Source organism: Amblyomma maculatum, chromosome 7 (assembly GCF_055883805.1).
Source record: "Amblyomma maculatum isolate TAMU_Amacu chromosome 7, ASM5588380v1, whole genome shotgun sequence".
Classification (NCBI taxonomy): domain Eukaryota; kingdom Metazoa; phylum Arthropoda; class Arachnida; order Ixodida; family Ixodidae; genus Amblyomma; species Amblyomma maculatum.
In genome coordinates this window covers 99,500,325-99,522,801 of record NC_139350.1, presented here as the reverse complement: position 1 = coordinate 99,522,801, position 22,477 = coordinate 99,500,325, and the positions used below count along the sequence as shown (strand labels likewise).

The window sequence follows — 22,477 nt, the reverse complement described above, 5'->3', positions numbered from 1 at the left end:
AGCTCACACCACACGTCTGTCTTTTACTTGATATATCTTGTCTCCAGCCACTGGCTGTGGGCTTTGATTCCTGATGACACCTCCTGGAGACTTTTGTCTTCAGTAGTTCATTTGAGGTGTGTGAGTATGATGTGGTGATGAGTTGTGGTTTTATATTTATTTATGCATGCATTTGTTAGTTGTGCATTTGTTGAAAACATCTATTCGATTGTGTGCACATTTGTGCAGTAAGTGACCATACCACTTGTGCTAGCCAAGGCCTCTGTCAGGCTTTGAGCCTCCAGCTTCTGCCCCTTTCTCTTTGTCGAAATGGAGCGGAAGAAAAAAGCGAGACACTCTGTTATTTGGTTGGAGGGTGTGAAAACTTCTGGCCTTTGCTTTATTTGACCGAGGCTTTTTATTGCAGGATATGAAGACAATGCTTTATGGGGCAGTGGAAAGGGCACCATCGGCAGAAGGTGAGCTTTGCTCCTCGTTGAGGTTTTATCATTCAGCAAATGTAGGGTATTGCACTGCTTATGCCCTTTGGTTACTGGGGCTGACCAGGCTAAGTAAGGTTCTGCATTGTCTTCCGTTTATCAGCAACTTGAAAAGCTTGCTCCCATTGTTGAGACACATGAGCTTGTTTTGTCGTAAAACGTTGTGGACAGAACACTATTATTTTTATTTCTTTGTGTACCATGCAAGGTGTACTATGCTTGGTCTTCAGCATTGTGCACGCTGTTTTTCAGGTGACACTAGCCTGATGAGAGATGATGCTGGTGCATAGTAGGATGTAGTTGTCAGTGTTCTCTCCCACTAGGCTAAAAAAAAAACACTGGAGGTGTTTTTGCAGCTTTATTGCTGTCACGCAGTACAATTATCGTTCACTTATTGTGTTACTTCAAAGGATCACTTGCCTGTGAATTTGAGGGGTTAAGCATATATAGACCCTTTCCTATTCCAGTTCAATTAAGGATAGCAAGGAAACCATAGTGCGGTGAAAGTAAGAGTGAAAACTTCGGGCATGGGTTTGTAAATGCTCAGTTTGAGCACTGCCTCTGTATTAGTTGTGTTGCGTGGCCTAAGTAAAGTCTGAATTAAGTTTGTGACACACTTAAAAATGTTTGACGGTACAGAGATTTTTGTGATAACCAGGATTTTCTTGCTTTGTAAAGTTTACTACCATTTCTCACTTGAGCTCCTGGAATGGATCTTGTGTAGTTGCTCTGAACTAGTGGTCCAAAAAATGGCTTTTTGGTCACCTGTAATGGCGACACTATCAGGCTTTAGTGGGGAAGATTTGTGGTAACTGTAATTGACAAGCCTTTGTCTATCATGTTGCTTATTTGATTGAAAATTCTGAGAGCTGTTATGTTTTTTGCCTTTTTCATTTTTTCCTCAAAAGCACTTGACCATAAACAGACTAAAGGGTTACAGTCAATAAACTTCCACTTGAGCAAACTCCAAGGGACAGGGCACAGCATGCTAGAAGTATTGCTGCGAAGCTTTGTACTGTTTCTTCATGCTGAAGGGCGACGACATGTGGCTTTATCACTTTGTGGCACGAGATGTGGCCAGATTTATCTTGGAACGATTGTAGGCATGCACAGCTACTTCTGCATTGTTCCAGATTGTTGTAGTTGCCTTTGGTGCCCTGTCTCAACGGTGTTTTGACAACTTTAAATTAAACAAAGCTGAGAGCAGTAGGCATTCTGTTCTTCAACAGGTGCTGATCTGCCCTTTTTTGGGGGGGGGGGGGGGGGGGAGGGGGGAAGGAAGTCTCTTCAATGAAGAGTTTCCTTTGCAAGTCTTTTCTTCTGTCCCTGCTTGGTGGTCTGCAGTTATCACTCTGTGACAGTATTTATACCAGTACTGTCAAAAATGATGTATTGACTATCCTAAAGAAATCCTCGCAATATATATGGGTGTGTTCAGAATAGAACGGTAGTCGAGATTCCATGACCATTTTTTTGTTAATAATGAAATTTTTATTTCTGGTGGGAAAATGTCTCGACACAAAGAAATGAAGCTTAGTTTTGCAAGACTGTCAGTAGTTTTATTGGAAAAAAATCTGATATCACTAGAGGTGGAAAACGCCATCTTTGCCATTTCAAAAAAGTTGCAAGTTTGGAGCCCTGCTGACTGCAGACTAAAATTTTGTCGTACATTATTTTTTACTCAGTAAATATATGCAACTTTTACTTTATGGAGAGTCATTAAAAACATTTTTTCTTGCCACACGTTTATAGTAAAAAATCACAAACTTTGCTCCAGGAGCAACGCGCTGCAAAGAGTATTTTCAATCCTACATTTTTGCACGAAGAATTAAGTTGTTGCCACTCTTTTCCTTGGTTATGGAGGCTATGTTCTTAATTTCAGAGAACTATGAGGCTGTATGTAGGCTGTTAGGTGTTTTATTCACAAAGCATCAAAACCACCCGAAATTAGAAAAAAGCAAAAAAGGGACAACTTTGATTCCAACTAGAAAAAAAAAAGCATCATCTTCGATTTTTATTGTAATCTCTTCAAACAATCTTCAGTACCTCAGAATCATTAGGGAGTAAAAAGGTGTTGCATTATATTCTTTAAACTTATAAAAACTTTTATAAAACTGAGAGCTTTTACTGAAAATTGTCAATATTTAGCCCTACATTCTGGCACTGTCCAATAAGTTGTTGCCATTTAAACTTTCTGGATATTACACAGGCCTTGTACTTTATTCCTGCAAAAATTTGTAGCTCTGGAATTCTGTTTGTTCTCCATATTACGTTGAAATTAGCTAAAATTCAAAAATATAAAAAATGGACAAGTTTGTTTCGAATTTAAAAAACATCACCTTCTTCTATATATTAATTTAAACCACTTAAAATGATACTCGGTCTTCATAAATATCGGACAATAACAAGTCTTGCAATATGTAGAATAAAAATATAAAAGTAAATATCAAACTGTGCTCATGGCTTAATTCTATGGAATTGCGTAGTCCTTCCCCTAAATGAGTAGGAGTTACAAATTTGATTCATTATTTGCTGAATTTAGTTACATTTTATCTCATGCCTTCCCAGTGCTTATAAAGCCATTCTCTGCTTGTTGGCAGAGTTACTGATAGCTGAAAATGGAATAAGTTTGCTATTTCTTGCCGTTTCGTGGAAAAACACAAGTTATAATTTAGCCTTTTATCTATCCTGTAATGTTCTTTTTATTTTGCCATGCTGTTATATTAAATCCAGCTCTTAAATATATTCTTTCTTATCTCTGCTGTGGTAAAAATTAAAAATAATTTATTTTTGAAGACTCTTTTCTTCGACTGTACTTGCGTACTGTCATAAGCATAATGCTCTGCAACATGATAGATTTGGTGGAATTATATATGTGTTTATGCCTGTGGCACGAATGATCCAAGATGGTGAGTATTATTGTCGGAGGAGCTATCTAGCCCAGTGAAAAGGCAAGGCAAAACAAAGCCATCCCACTGTCCACCTAACCTGCAAATTCTCTAGCTAAATGCGTGACCCGAGGCTTTGCAGGTTAGGTGGTTGACATGCTCGCTTTGTGTTCTTTATTTTTCTCTGAATTAGATAGCTCTGTTTACAAGAATGCTTGTCATTCGGCTCATTCGTGCTGCTGTAAAGAAATGTGAAACTCCACCTAAACTATCATGTTACAATTTTTATCATAAAGGAGAAATGAAATAATATAGTTAAGAACTAGATAGAATAGCACAGCACCTTGCAACAAGAAAAAAATACAGGATAAAGAAAAAATTCAATCATCACTTGCATTCTTCCATAAAATTGCCAAAAATAGCAAATTTGTTCCACTTTAAGCAATCATCAACACTGCCAACAAGCAGACAATGACTTTATAAGCATTGAGAAGGCTTTCAATATTGCATAAGTTAAAATGTAGCTAAATTCAGCAAATAATAAATCGAACTTTTGATGCCTACTCTTTAGGGAAGCCACAAGCACTTCTGTAAATGAAAACTTGTTCAGTTTTAAATTTCAATTTACGTAATGCAATACATATTAGTGCCTAATATTTGTAAAGTACTTAGAATTGTGTTTATGAGAATTTGATAAAAATCAAAGATGCTGTAGTCCCTAAATTTGAGTCAAAATTGTCCTTTGTTTTGAGAATTTTGAATTTTGGCTTATTTCAAAATACTATGGAGAAAGAACAAACAAGTCTAGAGCTTCCAATTTTTGTAGAAATGAAGAGCTAGGCCTGTATAATATAGAGAAAATTTTTCAGCAGCAACACATTATTAAATTATGATAGAATTTAGGGCTGAATATAGACATCTTTCAGAACCTGTGACTTATTTTTATAATTTTAAACAATATAATGCAACACTTTTTCAGGCTGTAATATTTACTAGGCACTGATGATTCTTGAGAAGGATTTTCATAAAACTTGAAGATGGCATTTATTTAATGGAATCTGGCTGAATTTGATGCGTTGTGGAGAACGCACCTACTGGTCTAGAGCTCACAGTTTTGTCTGAAATTAAGAAAATGATCTGAATAATAAACAGAAGATTTAATGCAAACAACATAACGCATCATGCCCATATTTAAGGTTGAAAATGGACTTTTTTTGTAGCGTGTTGCTTCTGAAGCAGTGTTTGCGATTTTTTACTAAATCAAACACAACAAAACAAGCTTTTATTAATTTGCAGAAGAGTAAAAGTTGCATAGATTTAGTGAGTAAAACATAATGGATGTCAAAGTTTTAGTATGCAGCAGTATGTCTCCAAACTTGCAAATTTTTCAAATGGCGAAAACAGCGTTTTCCACCTGTAGTGGTACATGATTTTTTTTTTTCTGAGAAAACTACACCTTATCTTGCAAAACTAAAGCTCATTTCTTTGTGTCGAGACATTTTCCCACCACATATAAAAATTTTATTGAAAACAAATAAATGGTCATGGGACCTCAATTACCATTCTTATCTGAACACACCGTTATATATTGTCACGCACTTCCCGCGGTCCTGTATTGGAGGAAGAGGAGGCTTGGCGGAATAAGCAGAAGGAGAAGAGGAAGCTGATTCTGCCCACTTCGGTGCATTAATCTGCAGCGCATCCTAACATCTGTGTAAAAAAACTTCGTAACAAGAGTGGTGGAGTTTGCGTGTTAAAGATCACCACGGAACCTCTCCTGCACTGCCAAAGCAGAAGAAGTGCTGGGCTACCCCCCCCCTACAGACGGAGATGGCACAAGCAGATGTTTCAGCGCCTCCCATGCCAGCAGCACTACAGAACACCCCACAGCCACAACGCAAGTACTTACATTTAATTGGACAGGTGGACTCACCGGAATGTGCAACTAGTGCCATCCCAGAAACTGTGGACCATAAATTATTGGTGTGCCCAGTGTATGCTTGCAAATGAAGTGTGCTAGCCGCTTCCTTGAAGCGTTTGGACAAGAGGCCTCTGTCGGAGGAACTGCTGCTGGGTGCTTGGCAGGACAAGGGGGTGTCCAGGCAGTGCGTGCTCTTTGCCGTTTTTTTGTGCACCAGCGGGCTTGATGTGCACTTGTAAAGCAAGCTACTGTGCCTGTATATATATTTCATATGCCTTCTCCCACTTTGTCACCCATCATAATCTTCCTTCTCTCCTTTCCTTTCCCAGTGCAGAGTAGCAGGCCAGATTTGAATTATTCTGGTTTGGTTCATCCCACAGCGCCAGTTCTGCTTACTAAAAGTGGCCCACTTGGCACTCTCATCGCAGCGGGAGGCCTCAACCCAGAAGGCCTCCCGTACACCCATTGAAAGTTTGAGAATAGGTTGAGGACGTTTCGACCCCAATGCCTCTAATCATTCGCTTTACCAGGTGTGACTGCTCTCCCATCGAGCGCCAGCTATCCTGAGGGAAACTTCGGAGGGAACCAGCTACTAGATGGTTCGATTGGTCTTTTGCCCCTATACCCGGATCGGACGATCGATTTGCACGTCAGAATCGCTTCGGACCTCCACCAGAGTTTCCTCTGGCCTCGTCCTGCCTTTCCTTTCAATAAATCCATCTATCTATGGTTTCAGTACCTTCAAAACCCGGAGGGGTATAGCTGTACATAAAAGGAAAAACGGATATACATAAGGAATGCTAATTCAATGGCATACATACGAGTATTAATGCAGATAAGTAGGATTAGGGCTGTGTGCTGTAAAAGCATCTGCATAGACTTGTGGCAGTAGTTAAAGGCGAGTGGTTTTGGTGTCTTGTCTTGGAATGTGTCAAAAAGTGTGGGAGGTGCCCATGTTATGGCAGTGGTTCAAATACTTTCTTAAGAAAGTGGCATGTTGTGTGACTAATCACACCAGTTTGTGTCTGCACACTCACTTGCAGTGGTGGAGCAGAGTGTAATCACAAGGTACCTGGCATCGTTTGATGAAGAATTCTTCCAATACTGCGACAAGGAGCTGGCCAAGATAAACACTTTCTATTCTGGTAAGTATTGCCAACCTAACGTGCTCATTGACTTGGAGGGAGCATGGACACATTGTTTCATCCCATAGCTGTGAGAGTCATATTCTGATCCTTCCTCTTTGGATGCACATTGCACTTTGCTGAGAGAGAGGTCGCACTATTCTTTGGAGCAAAATTTTCTAGTGCCTTTTTCTTGAAATAGTCTGTTTTCTAGTAGCACGTTGAGCTCAAATGTGGAGAGCAGTGGATTTTAACCTCGCAAGGGTTTCATGATGACCACAGGTTATCACGAGCCATCGCCACTGTTTTGCTTATGATGATCTTGCCTAATCGAGGAAATTTCTCCAACTTTTTGAATGGCTTTTGATGAGCATCGTTCGTCAAATAGTGTATTACTTTTAAAGCATAGATGGCAGCACCTATTCTATATTGTGCACTTTTCTGAATGAGAGTCTTGCTCTAGATGGCAGAAGGCATTTCTTGTGTGCTGAGGTTGATCCCATTAGCACAGGATTTTCCCGCACTTTTAAGTAAACATGGCATCATCTGTGTGACCTTATAATGTGGAAGATTGTTATCCATTGGGTGCTAATGGGGGAAGTGCTGAGGTTGTTGACTTTGTGCTTTATTCAAGTGAAGAAGATAATGATGGCTCGCTTCGTGACAGCGAGCCTGAAGTTTAATTGACCTGAAAAATATGGGTAGTCTCCAGCAGCTTGGAGGGAATCGACGAATAGTGCATTTTAAGTGTAATGCTATTATTCAAAATTAACTCCATTTTCCGGAGTTCCAGGAGTGGAGCAGATAATAGCTAATAGAACATTATTCTCTGCTGTAAAATATTTTCTTATTATTTTTGCATTTTAAACAAGGTGTCGAGCTTTTGTGTCATCAATTTAATGAGCCTTTTTTTTTTGCTACTTTTTTTTTTTTTATACCGAGCGTTACAGGGTTAATGGTTCTTTGATGTGTAAGTGTTGAATTTCTAACTGCGAATGACTTTCTTATTCAGTCGTTCATAATCAGCCTGAATTATCTGTAGGACATCTAAAGCGTATGTTTGAAATTTGCCATTGATTTAACACTTTTTACTTCAAATATGTCTAATGGCAGCCTGGGGCTGTATAATTATTGTAAATGTCTAATTTTGTCTTTTTCCTTTTTATCCTCCATCACGGGGTGGTCCACCATGGCCTACTTTATCGGGACGCTGAAACCATTGACAGAGAGCCAAAAGATTGGAAAATGAAATTAAATGTTACAACTTGCGTGGCACATTCTAGCTGGCCTATTGTAGTAGCTTGCATTGCAGGCTGCCAGAAGTTGGGACCGCGTTGTCTCTTTGGCCATTGAAGAGCTGATGCTTGGCTTCCACAGTTTCAGTAACACACATTGGCAGTGCCTGTCACTGGCGTGTGCAAAGCTACTGGCATCCAAGTGGATCAAACGATTCCTTTTGATGCAGTCAGAGCCAGCAACATTCTATAGTTTGACTCGCTTTTTGAAATTCAAAATTGCAAATGACACCTACTCTTTATTTTACTTATTTTGGGAAAATATGAACAGATCTTTGTAGATGTAAGGGAAAGCGATGCTATGTGTATTACAGAGGGTCTGTGTTTTCGTCGGGCTGCTGCCATCAGCTCTTATAGGCCAGTGCCGACAGATGTGGAATGGGCATGACCTGAACGCAGTGAAATCTTTCCTACATGAGGAACAATGTCCATAAACATGGATGTATAAAGTGAGATGATGCCTGAACAACCTTGGGTAGAAAGTTATTGGCTTGGATGTATGAAATAGATGGAAAATCTGGTTTTCTAAGTGAATGGTTCTAGTGGGCGTCGATTTTTGTTCACTTGTTTTACAAGCATAAATGCTTTAAAGTGCCTGAATGGTATGTTGATTTGTTCACAAAAGGTAAACTGTGGCGGAAATGGGTCAAAGAGTGTAACCGACACTTTTATACCTCTGTATAATGAAGTCATGATGTGCATATATGATGGCGTAAGTGAAATTGTACTATAAGTGCCTATCTGGAAAGGATGGCATGCTCATTACAGAATCTGAAATTATGAAACATTTTCTCCAGTGGATCATATTTTTCTCTGGAAGGGGCTAATGCAATTGTATGCTTGCATGCTTAGTGTCTTTTTGCATACAATGGTAATTTTATGGTAATGTGCTTTCCAACATGTCCTTTTTTGATGAGAAGCTCTTGCTGGCTCAACTATATTTGTTTTGCCATGGCTATTGGAGTTAGTGTGTTGAACAGGTTACAGAAGGCGAAGATGAAAATGGCACATAGATTTTTTTTGTCATTGTGGTTAGTTGAGTCGCAAGAAAGTAATACTGAATCTCAGTTTTTCAAAGACAACTATCGACGCATGGTTATGTCTGTGGCAAGGCCTCAGAATATAAAGTTAACAGGTTGACTTGAACCCAAATAGATGTCAAATTGCAATTCTTCATGAGCATTATTTACTATGCATATAGTGATTAAGTAAAAGAAAAAAAAAGATACCCAAAAATATTTTTCAATAATTGATTAAACTTTCTGAGTGTTTTAGTGGCTTAGGAGGCCGTTTATAGGTAGCCATACAGGATCAAATACTATGAATCTTTCTTTCTGTCTCCTACCTCGCTTCTGTGGCTAGGCTTTTACCGGTACTTTGTGCAGGCGTAGCACATGCTTTTCAATCTGCTAGGGGTGACATGTATGTGGGGGTTAAGGTCTGGTCTTGTCAAGCTATCCACTGCATATATTTCCCCTTGCACACTCACTTCAGACACACACATGAAGGCGTGCAGTGTATGCTGCATCAGTTGAAAATGCAGTCCCCATTTCCTTACCAACTATTCAAGTTAGCAGATGGGCATGCACCTCTTTCCTGACAGTTTGCCTGTCAGAAAGTTTTAACTCCAACGCTGGTTTTTAAATAAAATATGCTTAGAACACCTTGTGTGTAGTGGTAATGTATGCTGGTATATCTGTATACATTATACCCGTTATGAATGCCAGACAATTGATAGATATAGTGTGCATCAAACATGTGTGCTGTGAGAAAACACTGGGTGTCGCTGTGGAGCCATTTGACAAATCTGTGGGGTTTGTTTCTCTGCAGGTTTTTCTATGGACCAATGGAAGCAGTGAAAATTGCTATGCGAAGAGGGGTTAAAGCATGTGGTGTTGCTTTTCATGTGACAAATTCTGTGGTTGGCTTTCATCTTGGAAGCATTGTGGTGAAAACTTGCTTGAGGCACTGGTGGTCCCTGCCTGTTGCAGAGAAACTGGTGGAGGCAATGCGCAAGCAACCTCAAGTCTGAGCTGAACAACTACATCAGCAAGCTGGAGTCGCACCGGCTGAGTGGCAGCACGGTGGCGGGAAGGCCAGCTGGGCCTCATGCGGGCCTTTGATCGGCAGGCTCGTGAGTTCAAGGTCCACATGCGCAAGATCCACGACCTGAAACTGACCTTCACTGAGTTCTACCTCAGCCTCATCCTGCTACAGAACTATCAATCTCAACTTCACCGGCTTCCGAAACATCCTCAAGAAGCATGACAAGATGCGTTGGTGTGAACTAGTGACTTTCAGATTGTGTACCTGTTGGCTTGTTTCGCTGCCGTGCCATCACTGTTGATCTGAAAAAGCTGAGGCCAGTGGAAGGTGTATGTGTTCACTCTAAACAGCTAAGTTATGACGTTTTATAGCCCACATAGGGACAGAGGCGCTATGTGGGCTGTGTGTAGAATTCACATGAAATAGTTGTGGCTAGGTTCCTCGCACCTGGGGGAAGGACCTTGCACTCAAATGCGAGACCTCGGGAGAGTGCATGAATTGTGCACTAGCGTGAGAGTGCATGAATTTCTACCGAAGCGGTGGCCTTGTGGTAGAGCATCCGCCTCGCATTCGGGAGGTACCGGGTTCGATCCCTGGTGCCGCCGGTTACCCACCGGTTTTTAAATGGGTACAAGCTTTCCCCCGGCCTGGTGCTCGGCTCTTCTGGGGTGAAATGCTTGGGAAAAGGGGTCACGGCCCAAATAGTTGCGCTGATGTGGCAGTGATTCGTTCCGCCATCGGACAACAATAAGTCCGCCTTGCGCGGCAACAGCCCATTATGTGGCCCTTTTTTTTTTTTCGTTTTGTTTTTTAGGACTGCTGCAGCTGAGGCTCTAAGGGAGCACTTCAGGTGAGGGTCAAAGGAAGTACCTTTGCAAGACAAACAGAACCACCTTTGCAGGCTGCGAGGTTCGAAACTGGGTTTGGGCCCATTGCGGAGGAGGGGCGTGCAGCGGGGTTTACGGAGCTTGACACCACATTGGCTGCTATGGCCACTGCTGTGTTTGGAGAACCTCGTTTATAGTGTGCAATTGAAAAGAGGGTTAGTGAGGAGGGGAGCGGCACACTGAGGGTGGCAAGATATTTTTTTTTATTATTAGGGTGAGTAGCATGGGGGCAAGACCTTTTCACAACCCTCGGAGAAACTGGTGTGACAGCCATTAAGGTGGGCAGTTGTCAACTCTTTTCCTCTGCTACGAGCGCAGCCCAGTGCCCAATATGGCAGCATCCTTCACCCTTTCCGAAATTGTTTGTAGGTGCTCTAGTTTTTCTTTTTTTCCAATCAGCCTTTTTTAGACATTTGCTGTTGTCACTTTGCAGAGCTTTATGTTATGAAGCCTCCCCTTTCTTGTGAGCCATAGAAAATGCAGAGATGGAGAAAGGGTAAGAGAGGCAGTGAGCTGCCATAGCCTCACTTCAGAACTGTCCAAAAGTGCTCCAAGCTGTGGAGGCAGCCATACTGAGGCTATGCAGCATTAAATGAAGGTACAAACATTGCTCCCAGTGCTAGTAACTTATAGCATCTTATCATCATCATCAGCCTGACTATACCCACTGCAGGGTGAAGGCCTCTCCCATATTTCTCCACTTAGCCTGGTTCTGTGCTAGCTGCATCCACTTGAACCCTGCGAACGTTTTAACCTCATCCGCCCACCTAACTTTCTGCTGCCCTCTGCTACGGTTTCCTTCCCTTGGAATCCAGTTTGTTACCCTAAGCGACCATCGGTTATACTCTCTTCGCACTACATGTCCTGGCCGTGCCCATTTCTTCTTAATTTCCACTAGAATGTTGGTAACCTGAGTTATTTCTCTGACCCACTCTGCACGCTTCCACCCCTACCATTTTTCGTTCCATAGCCCTCTGGGTTGTCCTCAACTTAAGTAGAACTCTCTTGGTTAGCCTCCACGTTTCAGCCCCATAGATGAGTACAGGTAAGATGCAACTGTTACTTTCCTCTCTAGCGATACCGGTAAGCTGCTAGTCATAATCTGAGTGCTTGCCAAATGCGCTCCATCCCAGTCTTATTCTTGTTGTTTCTTTTTCATGGTCCGGATCTTGGTTGCTGTGCAGCACTATATATATCTTCCAGCACTTTCACGTACGGCTCGTCTACCCCCTGATTTCGCAATGCCTGCATCACCGCCGAGGTTTCAACTGAGTCAAATGCTTTTTCGTAATCAATGAATGCTATGTATAACGGCTGGTTATATTCCGAGCATTTTTCTATCACCTGATTGATGGTATGGATATGATCGATAGTAGAGTACCGTTTCTGATAACCTGCTTGATCTTTTGCTCGATTGCAGTTTAAGGTTGTTCTGATTCCTTTAGCGATTACCTTAGTAAATACTTTATACGTAACAGACAGTAACGTATAAAGTATTTACTGTCGACAGCTGTCATCTAAAGACAACTTACTGTCTGTTAACGTCTTGTAGGAAATGTCAAGTTTCATTTGCCACATGAAAAAAGAGACAGCAGACATCTGTGGCTGCATTGAGACCATTGCATTGCAGGCAGTGCTTCTGAGGGTCCTCTGTTTACGAATCAATGCAATAAAATGTATTTCTGGCCTTTTCTGCTCTGGCAAAAGGCAGCAATATGGTGTGTACTACATTGTAGTGCATACCACATTGCAGCAAAGAAAGCATCTGTAGTAATTTAGATTTTTTGTGATACTTATTCTGGTTGTTTTTGTGCTTTGCTGCTGGACACATGCCAAGATGTCTAGCAACCTGGGAAATCTCCAACTGTCAAGAAAATTTCGTGTACCTGCAAGAATTGGGGAGTTATAGGACAGGAAGTTTGCTGTGAATTACAATAGTATAGCAAGTTCCTTGCATGATATCGCTGCATATTGCCATGACATCTTTTTGTCTCACACACATGAAAATGGGTAGAATTTAAATTCATGCCATCAGGTTCATTTTGGAAACATTTGGTAGGCTTAGGGGACGACCAAGCTCAAAGGACATGGGGAAACAAAGACCACTGCAGACTAATTGCGCTGTTTTTTCAGGCTATGATGACACGGTCTCTAGGAGCTGCTACTTCTTGTGAAGAGCATCTTGTGTCTCCTCAACGGCAAGGTTCTATAAGCACCCAGATCAGCATAGAGGACTTTGTTGGAAGTCTGAAATAAGAATTTGTTTTGCAACAATACTTTTTTTTTTCAGTCTTGTATTCTGTGGAAGCATATTTCTCGTTTAATGCAAGCTTTTGTATCTTTTATATCTGAATTACTTCAGAACATTTCTTTCTACTTATGATTATGACCTAGAGGTGCTTTGGTTTAGGCTAGTTTGTTCATAGCAGTGTTTGATACTGAAGATGGCGGCACAAGGACAAGGAAGGAACACGAAAACAACGGGATGAATGGCCGTCGTCCTGTTGTTCTGTGTTTCTTCCTTGTCCTTGTCCTTTTGGTGCCATCTTCAGTATCAAACATGGTTGTGAACCAACTAGCCTAAACCAAAGTATTTCTAAGTCATAATGACACGCCCTAGAAACAGTAGTTGCTCAGAAGAGAGGAAAATGAGCAGCCACATTTATCGGAGAGCTGGAAGAGAAGAAGCAATGGGTGCTTAATAAGTCAAACTGAACATTTTTTTCAACCTTTTCAGAAATATTTTAGAGATGAAGCACACATTTTGTATTGTTGCAGCATTTTGCAGTTTCTATAAATAGCTTTTTTTTTGGCTGCGAATGGTCTATATACCAGTACAATATCGTGTCGACTTTGTCTTTTTTTTTTCTACCTATCTAGTGGTCAGGAAATTTTTTCTTAAATTCTTGGAGAAAACAGGGAAAAGTCTGGAATCTTGCTAAACATCGTAGAATCATAATGTTGTCATTATGTAGCCCCTCCATTGTGTTTCAGCTCAGGTGGTCTGGTCTAGTACAGCCTTGTGTCCAGATATGCCGGGTAGCAGATGCAGGTGCATGTATCACCGAGATGAGCAGGAGTAGTTCAATTCAAGCACTCTAGATGGGATGTGTCAGGAGCGAAGATTGCTTGTGAAATTCACATGTGCTGATATCTTGCGTGCAGAATTTTAGAATCTTTAGTGTGCCATGCATCTCTCAACATTTTCCCTTATTGCATTTGTCTGAGACAAAAGACACTTTCTTCTGTTAAAAGTCGCACATTGGACAAGTTTTGGTTTCTCGCAAGCAGCGAGTTGCAGCACTACATATGGAGCTGAAAGGAGGGTAGGCTGCAGTCTTGGCTGAGGGTAGTGGAGGCTGTGGCAAATTTATGCCCGTGATGAGGCCAATGTCTTCTGGTTGCCTCTTACCGGACACTGGTATCTCTCGTGTGACAAGGTCGTGTTTAATTTATTAGCATTTTCTGGATCTTTTTGAACCTGCTTGCCATTTCCTTCTTAGCCATTGGTTACACAGTGTACAGGGTGACCATAGAGACCTCACACTTGTAGTCGGGCTTTGCGAGCACAAGCTACAGCGTTTGTCCTGCTTGTGCAGCTCTTGGGGACAAACCCGGGTGCCCAATGATGCCAGAGCAACGTGTAGGCAGCACCATTCTACACCAATAAGGACATCGACTGACTCATCCAGGAGACAGAGGTATGTCCCGTACTACGCCCATGTCGAGGGCCCTTGCAGAAAAGAGCTCACCTTCCTTTGCATTTTTTTGTGGGCGAACTGTAGCAGGGTGGGCGTTGGTATTTCCAACGTTTAACAATGCAAGATGGGCAGACACGGCAGAAACCAAAAAAAAGGACTGTACAAATGCGGTCCTGTCTCTTCGTTTGTTCCATGTCTGCGGTCTTGAGCTTGTTAATAATGGACCCCTCACCAACATGCCCTACTATCTTCATTAGCTTTTTCAAAACTGCACTAGGAAGCAGTGTTTCAAAGTAAATTTTTGACAGTTAACGTATGCTTTCTAAAGTAACCATGAAAAAAAAAATGCACTTACATTCACAATGACCAAAACATGGCATTTTTTCGGTCTTTTCATTTTGGAACGCTGGCTCTTCTCATTTACGCAATGCTATTGTCATTTGAAATAGCTTTTGTGGTCTTCTCGATATCTTGAGAGTGCAAATTGTAGAACAAAGCACTGTGCTTCAATGTTTTCATTCACTCTGCTAGTGCAAAGAACATGTAAGGGTATTCCTGTTTATGTTGTATACCAAAGTCTGCCCTGTGTTTTCCGAGACAGGTTCAAGAAGCGTAGCGTGTTGTGCCAATTGGTGCATAGTTGAAGGTGAAAACCAGTGAACAGAGGACGCATAAACAAGGAAGGAGTACACAAGGACGACGCTGGAACACAACTGAATTTACTACGTAGAAATGGTCAGACAGAGCAGGGCGCACACCCTGCTCTGTCTATATCATCATGAAAAGCATATTGTTGTCATGGAATATCCCAAAATATTTCCCCACAAAGAGAGTGAGTCAGAGGCTGCTATTAGACTGACAAGCTGTTAGTGGCGCACCATACTGCTGTCAAAACACAACCTGTCTCGGTTGAAGGTGAAAACCAGCGAACAGAGGGCACGTTAACAAGAAAAGAGTGCACAAGGACGACGCTGGAGCACAACTGAATTCACTACATAGAAATGGTCAGACAGAGCAGGGCTTTTCACCTTCATCAGAGACAGGTTGTGTTTTGACAGCAGTATGATGCGCCGTTGACAGCTTGTCAGTCCAATTGCAGCCTCTTGCTCACTTTCTTTGTGGGGAAATATTTTGGGGTGTTTCATGACAACAATAAGCTTTTCATGGTGATGACTAACGTAACTTGTATGCAACAGTACATCTCCTGTCTTTTTTTATGGCTGTGTTTTCTAAAGGCATTTATCAATTAGTTCCAGTTTTGTTCACATTACTAGCATTTGCTTAGCAAGTGAACATTGGTTATAGCACATCACAAGGATTTTATCATGAAGGAACAAAGGAGTCATAGTTGGAAGCATTTGCACCTTTCCTCATGTTGCCTCTATCAGTTTGCCTTGCCAATATTGTTCTGAGAAACGAACTTGGTCCTTCTCTTAGCTCAATTTGGGGAACATACGCGGTGCACCTCAGCCACAATTGTACGAAATGAACAACTGCAAAGCAGCTGTAAGCTTTTCAGCATACGATAACAGAAAGCGGCTTGTGTCATGGCACACAGCTTGACCTGCAGACGATGCTTATTGCTGGCTGATGAAATGCTTTTCAGATTTTTGCTGTCCAGGTTTTTGTATCTGTATTTCGTGATGAAAATTGTTTGAGACAAACGGTGACAGACAGATGAATAGTATCTATTGAAGTTTATACTGTGTGACATGAAAAAAGTCAATCTCACTGATAATTTAACATGTGTGCATTCACGGTAATCAAGGTTTATTTGTTCGCGCACAAAGTGGCTACAGAAGTATTGTACTTCTGCTTCATACCTGTTCCAAACTTGGCATTTTCTGCTTAATAGTTGCCTAACAATGCTATATTTATGCTCAGAGAGTTGCTTCAAAACCTGCTCCGGCTGTCTTCACTCCTGCTCTTTTTTTTTTTGCTTTTGGACACTTGAAACAAGAAAAGTTCAACCGCAAGTGGCTTTGGAACAGTTTGGAGTTGGTAAATCTGCACTGCCGTAAATAGTTCAAGTGTATAGCATTCTTTAATTTGGCCACTTTTCATGGAGAAGGGAATGGTAATGTTTACATTTTAAAGGTGGCTCTGGATTTAAGAATACTCTCTGGGCCTGTGATGAAAAAATACCTTTGGTGTGAATCTCTTTTTTTCTCTACAATGTTCAGGCATGATGCGATTCCACTCTATTGGTCAAAGGCTTAATTTATTTTCTTTGGAGCTTATCTTACGACTAAGTGTCAAGTTTAGTGCTAGTGTGTATGTGGTAGTAGATGTTTAAGTTTTGCCCTTGTCATGGCTGTATGTGCTAAATGTTTGGCATTACGCTGTGCATGCTTTGGTTAATTTGCAAGTGGTTGTAGTTTATAGAATGATTGCGCACAAATGTTAATTTCTAGTTTATATTAGTGACTATGGTAGTGAGGTGTTTATTAAGGTTCGAAGCTTCACTGGTGTGGCTTGAATGGTAATGTAAAATAGAAAGTTTTTTCCTCACAAATTTTTTTCATGAGAACTGCTTTGTTTTGTGTGCAGCGGAAACTCCTCAAGACTCGCATTAATACAAGCTTTAAAGAGCCATGAAAGCTGTTTTGTCATGCTTTATGTCTATCTTATTTCTGGTTCCCCCAAAGGAGATGTGTGAGCATTTCAGGTGTACACGTTTCTTTTTTTTTACATGAAAGGGGTGAATGAATTGGCAAAATGAGCATTTATTGTACTAACCAAAGGCAATTTATTGAAGGGCATCACACAAGCTTGCATGATCCTGCTCGAGAAAAGTGTTGGCAGGGTGTCTAGCAACCGGGAATTGACAGGGAAATTTCATCCACCGGGAAAAATCGGGGAAATGTCAGGTAAACCATCAAATAATTCGCCAAGTCAGGGAAAATGGCACAATATATTCTGCAGTGCATTTTCATTTTAAGGTAGCGCATAGCAAGTATGATATTCAGGCAGGCTTTATTTATTCTTTAGTGCTGAGCGTGCGGCCGTGCAAGATGAGATATATTACTTTGTTGCCAACCCATGGCTAAGCTGCCACAATAGAAGAACCAATACGCACGTGAATTGGGTACTCAGTAAAATATGCGGAAGCGCTGTGTGATGAGACAAAAAGCCAAAAATAAAGACTGGACAAAACGGGAATAACCGCGCAGGTAGCGGCCAGCGCGAAAGCGATCGACGAGCTGTGCTGCGCGCATGCAGCGTAGGGCTAGGTAGGGTGCCCAGTTAAAAGGACAGTTTTTTGAGCCCTGAAAACGGTTTCTTGAGGGAACTAGCGGCCCAGAGCCAAGGAGGCCCGAGCCCCACTGTGACATTGTGTGGCCCTCAAAAGGTCCGTTGTGACTCTCCAGCGGTTAGCCGCTCACGTCCTCGTGATCTCGCCGCAGATTCCGCGCTTCGTGTGCATGCTAAAATTGCTTAACACTTCCATGTCCCCAAACACGAACTCTGTAGATTCCGCGCTGACGGTGAGGTGAAACTCGCGTCAGGTCGCTGCCTCCCATGCCAGATCGGGTTTTGCGCTGATCACTCAACACAGTGTGTCGGCTCCACTGTAGAGTAGTATGCAGCGGTAGCGGCATCAACTCGAAATGGACCGTCATCCGGCATGCAATTTGCGCTGTAATTTGAACCCACAGTGTCGTCATCGGGCAGTGTGGTTGACGTTCTCTGCACATCTAACAAGCCTCTATCAGCTGTATTGCAGGTCCCGACGGCACGATTGTGATCCGTTTCTTGTTTTTATTTTAATTGTTCTTTCTGTTTTTCTTTTCCCGCGCCTGTTTCTCACGGCTTCCAGAGGCTCGCTGTGTGCACGGTTACAGTCTACAGTTTTCCGGGATCTCGATCGCAAGGAAAAACTGCGCGAAGCGGTGCATCAAGAAACGAGCGCAAACGCAGACTCGCTCGAAGCGGCAGCGACTGCAGCAAACGAAAAACAAAAAAAAAAGTAATGCGTCTATCATGCCAGCCAATAAGAGACTCGGAACGGCGCGCTTCAAAAACGCGCCCCGTGAGAGCTAATCAGAGACCATGAACGGCCTTCGGAAAAGCGGCGTGCGCAGCCAGTCTGCTTGAGCAAAGTAATTTTGAGATGGCGCAAATTCCGCACAAAGAAAACCATTTCAAACCAAGCCCAAGATAGCGGCGATTGGCCGGCTGCAATGCCCGCGGAAATTTCGAACAAATTTTCTCTTTTCGGGGGGTATTTCAGTGGCGTTTCGAAAGCTTATTTTACTGTTTTTTTCTGACCGAATTCAGCGTCAATAATTTAAGTGCAGGTGCCTGAAACGATAAACGTTCCGAAAAGGAGTTTTTCTCAAAATCGATTTTTGACCATATTCCACCGTTCCAAAACAACTGCGATCTCCCCTAATTAACTCTACGCCTGTTATCTTTAAGAATTTTCGCTACTGTAAGTCCTCAACTGATTTTATTTTTCAGGTGATTGTGCATTTGTCAAAAATCTGAAAATTTGCAACTTAGACGCAGTTTCCTTTAATGGCCATGGGTGGTGGTGGTGAAAACGTTTAATAAAATATGGAGTTACATGAAGGTTGCTCTGGGGTCAGGCTTAGTGCCCTTCCCCTCACAAACACTAGGTGGAGTCCCTAGTACGGGATCCCAGTGGCTTCCGCTGCCGCCATTGCTCTTTTGACCAAGGCCTTTTGGGCTTTCAGGTCGGAGCAGGTGAGTAGGGTCGCCTCCCAGTCCTCCCGGGTGGTGTTTTGGTTAGGTGCAAAGGCAGTGTTGGAGGGGCACGCCCACACCATGTGGAAAAGGTCCGAGGACATTTCCCCGCAATACGGGCACTCCCCGGAGAAGGCACTGTCAAAGTGTTTAAGTGACGCCGGGCACATCATAGTATTCGTAAGGAGGCGAAGAAACACGCGTTCCTCCGCTCTTGTTAACCCTTTACACGGGTGGGGGTAAATATTGTGCCTGTTTTGGTACAGCTGCGTAATTTCTCTGAAAGTGTTGGCTGGTGTAAATTCTTCTGAGGAGGAAGGAGACGAGGTTGTCCGGTTGGAAAGCGCGCGGGTGGCGGCATCTGCTGCCTCGTTTCCTTCTAGCCCAAAATGGGCCAGAGCCCAGACTATGAAGCGGCGGGATGGACTTTCCACGTACGAGCTGTTTTGCAGTAGTCGGTAGGTCAGGTCCGAGCTGTTTTTTAGTAGCCGGTAGGCCAGCTACGGGACCCAGCCCTGTTGAAAGTTCCTACACGCCCCTCGCGAGTCCGTTATGATTGTTTTGGAATCAGAATGTGTTGCTGCTAACGCGATGGCAACCTCCTCTGCCTGTGTTACGCTTCGGGCTTTAAATGTGAGCCCGTTTACCGTTTTGGACTCGTGGATCACTGCCGCCGTGTACCACCCGCCTTGGTGCAGGCCGGACACGTCCACATAGTACACTCCGGGTTTCCCTTCGTAGTGATGAGCTAAGGCCTCTGCCCTGGCCATGCGCCTACCCTCGTGGTTGTCCTTGGACATATTAGTGGGGAGTGGTTCTACGTGCAGGGCGTATCGCCACTCCTGGGGAAGCCTTACTCTTTCCTCGGTTACAGTCGTGTGTTGTATGTGTAGACGGGTTAATAGGCGACGCCCCGACGGTGTCTGCGATAGTCGCGTGTATTGACTCGTGAGGTGGGCTTCTCTCAGCTCCTCGAACGAGTTCGTCATACCCAGACCTTGGAGTCTCAGGTTCGACGTGGTTATAGGGAGGTCGAGGGCCTTCTTCGCTATTTTGCGCGTGATCACCTCGAGGATGTTCTCGTCGTGTTTCTTGAGGTGGAGATAGGGGATCGAGTACAGGATTATGCTTGTTACAAAGGCATTGGCCAGCCGTAGAGCATCTTTGCTTCTCAGTCCCCCTTTTTTGTTTGAGACTCTGCGGACCATTCGGCTCACCTGGTCTCCCACCTTTTTTAGCTTGTCGAGCGTGGTCGTCGCTAGCTTACGCTGGTGAATGAAAAGGCCCAGTACTCTAATTTCCTCTCTCTCGGGTATTGGTGCTGATCCGAGTCGCAATTCTATCTTGTCTGTGCATTTTTTGGAGGGACGAATATGGACGAATTCGGATTTTTTTGGTGAGCACTGAAGTCCGCATTTTTTCGCGTACTCATTTACAGCGGTGGCTGTCTCCTGCAAGCTGGCCTCCATTTCTCCGAGAGAGCCCTGCGTGGCTCATATGGAGATGTCGTCCGCGTACAGCGCGTACTGCACACCCGAGACTTTCTCCAGGTGGACCGGGAGATTTTTCATTGCCATGTTGAAAAGAAGCGGGGATAGCACCGCTCCTTGTGGTGTACCTCTCGTGCCTAATAGAAAGGGACCATGGTTTGCGTTCTGGATCCTCACGTAGGCCTGTCTGTCTGAGAGGAAGCGTTTTATATACTCGAACACGTTCTTTCCACACCCCGTCTCCGAAAGGTGTGTCAGGATGGCCTCGTGCGTCACATTATCGAAGGCTCTCTTCAGATCTAGGGCCAGCACTATCTTATCCCCGTTCGGATGTTCTATTGGATTCAATATTTCTCTGCTAAGCTGTAGCAGGACGTCCTGAGCCGATTTATTTGGCCTGAAGCCATACATCGAGTCGGCGAAGACTCGCTTATTTTCAAGATACTCGGAAAGTGTGTCTCTGACCATTGTTTCCATCAATTTGCCTACGCACAACGTGAGAGAAATGGGCCTGAGGTTGTCCGTATCTATGGCTTTGCCTGCCTTTGGGATGAAAGTTATGAGTGCCGTCTTCCATTCGGTGGGAAGAGGTACTTCGCCCGTCCAGATCGAATTGAAGTGTTCTAGCAGGGATTGGTACGCGTCGTCTGGTAGGTTTGCTAGGAGTTTTACCGTGATCCCATCCCTTCCTGGCGCGGTCCCGCGTTTCATTCTCGCTAGGGCTGCTTTGAGCTCGTATAGTTTGAAAGGTTCATCGAGCTCAACATTTTCGTCTCCACTGTACCTGTAAGCTTCTCCCCTTGGGTCTTGGGTCGTGCTCAAGTACTGGTCTCGGAGTTTCAGCGCTAACTGGGCTGTATTTCCTTGAAACGTGTGTATAGGGAACCCAAGGTCAAGTTTCGCCGCGCGACGGCAGCGCCGCATTCCTGGCGCGGTGGCGAAATGTGAAACGATGGGGCTTCGCCGGAGCAGACACTCCGCTAGATTCCTGTGCACGCGTGGCGATCGCATTGCGCCTGGCGGTTATTTGGCGATACAAAAACGCTTCCGCTGATGCGGAACGGATGTACTAAGTAGCATTGTGCCATGGGAAGCCACAATAGTAGGCGAAGCACCAAAATTCGAGGCTCACGTGTGAAACGTTGCAGATTCCTTTGGAAGCGTGTCCGCAAGACCTGTTTTCCAACCCCATGACAGCGTTCTGAGAAGTCTCGCGTTCTTTGTGGAAACGAAAAGAGCCAATTTCCCCTTTCTTCGTAAACTCAGAAATGTTGACAGTTGACAAAGACGGCTTGGAGAGCCATCAAAAAAGTACAGTGGTTAAACACCATGCATAAAAAGTGAAGAAGATGGAAGATTATCCTGCTCGTCGCTCCCCGCGTGTCTAGTTTGCCGATTTTTTGTGCTCTCTCCCTGCTTTGTGAGTGCTCTGAAAGCAACCAAATCAACAGATGTGACGTCCGCAATCGAGACTGATGTGTAAATGTGCCCTAAGTGTCCACAGCTGCCTTTTCATTTTTAGATTGACCAAGAAAATATCTAGGAACGAGGCCTTTTTTTTTTTCGGGGGTGGGGGCGGCATTGGAAAATATGCCTTGCTGAGACGCTTTTACAGATTTTCGCAAATTGGCCAATACGTGAACCAATTATTATTATTATTGTTATTAACGAAGATATGTAGGAATTGAAGTACAAAAGTGATCCTAGCTGTAGCTCGACTAACACTGCTCGCACGGAGCACCCCATTCGCGTCACAGGGTTCGTGAGTGCAAACCAAATATTATCATATATGAAGCGCAACCATTTAATAAGAACCGAAATAAAACACTGTGTAGTACAAGCTTGGATTTCACCTGCCTTCCGAGCCAGCGAGCCGGTTATATCGTGTGTAGCGCACGGAGCACGCATGTGCTTATGAGATTGCTAGCGTTCTTGT

General features: G+C 43.3%; 1 pseudogene; it reads left to right on the top strand.

The window, feature by feature from the left end:
- The window catches only part of LOC146184112 (solute carrier family 53 member 1-like), a 94,202-nt pseudogene that overhangs the window by 18,262 nt on the left and 53,463 nt on the right, over positions 1–22,477 (top strand).